Raw genomic sequence first — 4211 nt, forward strand, 5'->3', positions numbered from 1 at the left:
TGCGCCTTGACCAGGGGTGTGGGGTCTTGCCCCCACTACCCACGTTCATGTGGATCCCCCCATGCAGGTGGGCCCCACTTCGGAACCTTCTAGAACCTTCCCGGTACAATACCGAAAAATCCCGAACATTTTCCGGTGGCCAAAATAGGACTTCCCATATATAAATCTTTACCTCCAGACCATTCCGGAACTCCTCGTGATGTCCGGATCTCATCCGGGACTCCGAACAACTTTCGGTTAACCGCATACTAATATCTCTACAACTCTAGCGTCACCGAACCTTAAGTGTGTAGACCCTACGGGTTCGGGAGACATGCAGACATGACCGAGACGACTCTCCGGTCAATAACCAACAACGGGATCTGGAGACCCATGTTGGCTCCCACATGTTCCACGATGATCTCATCGGATGAACCACGATGTCGGGGATTCAATCAATCCCGTATACAATTCCCTTTGTCAATCGGTACGTTACTTGCGCGAGATTCGATCGTCGGTATCCCAATACCTTGTTCAATCTCGTTACCGGCAAGTCACTTTACTCGTACCGTAATGCATGATCCCGTGACCAAACACTTGGTCACATTGAGCTCATTATGATGATGCATTACCGAGTGGGCCCAGAGATACTTCTCCGTCATACGGAGTGACAAGTCCCAGTCTCGATTCGTGCCAACCCAACAAACACTTTCGGAGATACCCGTAGTGCACCTTTATAGCCACCCAGTTACGCTGTGACGTTTGGCACACCCAAAGCACTCCTATGGTATCCGGGAGTTGCACAATCTCATGGTCTAAGGAAATGATACTTGACATTTGGAAAAGCTCTAGCAAACGAACTACACGATCTTGTGCTATGCTTAGGATTGGGTCTTGTCCATCACATCATTCTCCTAATGATGTGATCCCGTTATCAATGACATCCAATGTCCATAGTCAGGAAACCATGACTATCTGTTGATCAACGAGCTAGTCAACTAGAGGCTCACTAGGGACATGTTGTGGTCTATGTATTCACACGTGTACTACGATTTCCGGATAACACAATTATAGCATGAACAATAGACAATTATCATGAACTAGGAAATATAATAATAACCATTTTATTATTGCCTCTAGGGCATATTTCCAACAGTCTCCCACTTGCACTAGAGTCAATAACCTAGTTACATTGTGATGAATCGAACACGCATAGAGTTCTGGTGTTGATCATGTTTTGCTCTAGGGAGAGGTTTAGTCAACGGATCTGCTACATTCAGGTCCGTATGTACTTTACAAATATCTATGTCTCCATTTTGAACATTTTCACGAATGGAGTTGAAGCGACGCTTGATATGCCTGGTCTTCCTGTGAAACCTGGGCTCCTTGGCAAGGGCAATAGCTCCAGTGTTGTCACAGAAGAGAGTCATCGGGCCCGACGCATTGGGAATAACTCCTAGGTCGGTAATGAACTCCTTCACCCAGATTGCTTCTTGTGCCGCCTCTGAGGCCGCCATGTATTCCGCTTCACATGTAGATCCTGCCACAACGCTTTGCTTGCAACTGCACCAGCTTACTGCCCCACCATTCAAAATATACACGTATCCGGTTTGTGACTTAGAGTCATCCAGATCTGTGTCGAAGCTAGCATCGACGTAACCCTTTACGACGAGTTCTTCGTCACCTCCATAAACGAGAAACATATCCTTAGTCCTCTTCAGGTACTTCAGGATATTCTTGACCGCTGTCCAGTGTTCCATGCCGGGATTACTTTGGTACCTTCCTACCAAACTTACGGCAAGGTTTACATCAGGTCTGGTACACAGCATGGCATACATAATAGACCCTATGGCCGAGGCATAGGGGCACTCATCTTTTCTCTATCTTCTGCCGTGGTCGGGCATTGAGCCGTGCTCAATTGCACACCTTGCAATACAGGCAAGAACCCCTTCTTGGACTGATCCATATTGAACTTCTTCAATATCTTGTCAAGGTACGTACTTTGTGAAAGACCAATGAGGCGTCTTGATCTATCTCTATAGATCTTGATGCCTAATATATAAGCAGCTTCTCCAAGGTCCTTCATTGAAAAACACTTGTTCAAGTAGGCCTTTATGCTTCCCAAGAATTCTATATCATTTCCCATCAACAGTATGTCATCCACATATAATATGAGAAATGCTACAGAGCTCCCACTCACTTTCTTGTAAACACAGGCTTCTCCATAAGTCTGTGTAAACCCAAACGCTTTGATCATCTCATCAAATCGAATGTTCCAACTCCGAGATGCTTGCACCAGCCCATAGATGGAGCGCTGGAGCTTGCATACCTTGTTAGCATTCTTAGGATCGACAAAACCTTCCGGCTGCATCATATACAATTCTTCCTTAAGAAAGCCGTTAAGGAATGCCGTTTTGACGTCCATTTGCCATATCTCATAATCATAGTATGCGGCAATTGCTAACATGATTCGGATGGACTTCAGCTTCGCTACGGGTGAGAAAGTCTCATCGTAGTCAACCCCTTGAACTTGTCGATAACCCTTAGCGACAAGTCGAGCTTTATAGATGGTAACATTACCATCCGCGTCTGTCTTCTTCTTAAAGATCCATTTGTTTTCTATCGCTCGCCGATCATCGGGCAAGTCTGTCAAAGTCCACACTTTGTTTTCATACATGGATCCTATCTCGGATTGCATGGCTTCAAGCCATTTGTCGGAATCTGGGCCCGCCATTGCTTCTTCATAGTTCGAAGGTTCATCGTTGTCTAACAACATGATTTCCAAGACAGGGTTGCCGTACCACTCTGGCGCGGAACGTGTCCTTGTGGACCTACAAAGTTCAGTAGGAGCTTGATCCGAAGTACCTTGATCATCATCATCATTAACTTCCTCTCTAGTCGGTGCAGGCACCACAGGAACATCTTCCTGAGCTGCGCTACTTTCCGGTTCAAGAGGTAGTACTTCATCAAGTTCCACTTTCCTCCCACTTACTTCTTTCGAGAGAAACTCTTTCTCCAGAAAGGACCCATTCTTGGCAACAAAGATCTTGCCTTCGGATCTGAGGTAGAAGGTATACCCAATGGTTTCCTTAGGGTATCCTATGAAGAACGCATTTTTCCGACTTGGGTTCGAGCTTTTCAGGTTGAAGTTTCTTGACATAAGCATCGCATCCCCAAACTTTTAGAAACGACAGCTTAGGTTTCTTCCCAAACCATAATTCATATGGTGTCGTCTCAACGGATTTCGACGGAGCCCTATTTAAAGTGAATGTGGCAGTCTCTAAAGCATAGCCCCAAAATGAGAGCGGTAGATCGGTAAGAGACATCATAGATCGCACCATATCCAATAGAGTGCGATTACGACGTTCGGACACACCATTTCGCTGAGGTGTTCCAGGCGGCGTGAGTTGTGAAACTATTCCACATTTCCTTAAGTGTGTGCCAAATTCGTGACTCAAATATTCCCCTCCACGATCTGATCGTAAGAACTTTATTTTTCTGTCACGTTGATTCTCAACCTCACTCTGAAATTCCTTGAACTTTTCAAAGGTCTCAGACTTGTGTTTCATTAGGTAGACATACCCATATCTACTCAAGTCATCAGTGAGAGTGAGAACATAACGATAGCCACCGCGAGCCTCAACACTCATTGGACCGCACACATCAGTATGTATGATTTCCAATAAGTTGGTTGCTCGCTCCATTGTTCCGGAGAACGGAGTCTTGGTCATCTTACCCATGAGGCATGGTTCGCACGTGTCAAATGATTCGTAATCAAGAGACTCCAAAAGTCCATCTGCATGGAGCTTCTTCATGCGTTTGACACCAATGTGACCAAGACGCCAGTGCCACAAGTATGTGGGACTATCATTATCAACCTTATATCTTTTGGTATTCACACCATGAATATGTGTAACACTACGTTCGAGATTCATTAAGAATAAACCATTAACCAGCGGGGCATGACCATAAAACATATCTCTCATATAAATAGAACAACCATTATTCTCGGATTTAAATGAGTAGCCATCTCGAATTAAACGAGATCCTGATACAATGTTCATGCTCAAAGCTGGCACTAAATAACAATTATTGAGGTTTAAAACTAATCCCGTAGGTAAATGTAGAGGTAGCGTGCCGACGGCGATCACATCGACCTTGGAACCATTCCCGACGCGCATCGTCACCTCGTCCTTTGCCAGTCTCCGTTTATTCCGCAGCTCCTTTGGTGT

The sequence above is a fragment of the Aegilops tauschii genome, chromosome 5 (genome assembly GCF_002575655.3).
Source record: "Aegilops tauschii subsp. strangulata cultivar AL8/78 chromosome 5, Aet v6.0, whole genome shotgun sequence".
Classification (NCBI taxonomy): Eukaryota; Viridiplantae; Streptophyta; class Magnoliopsida; order Poales; family Poaceae; genus Aegilops; species Aegilops tauschii.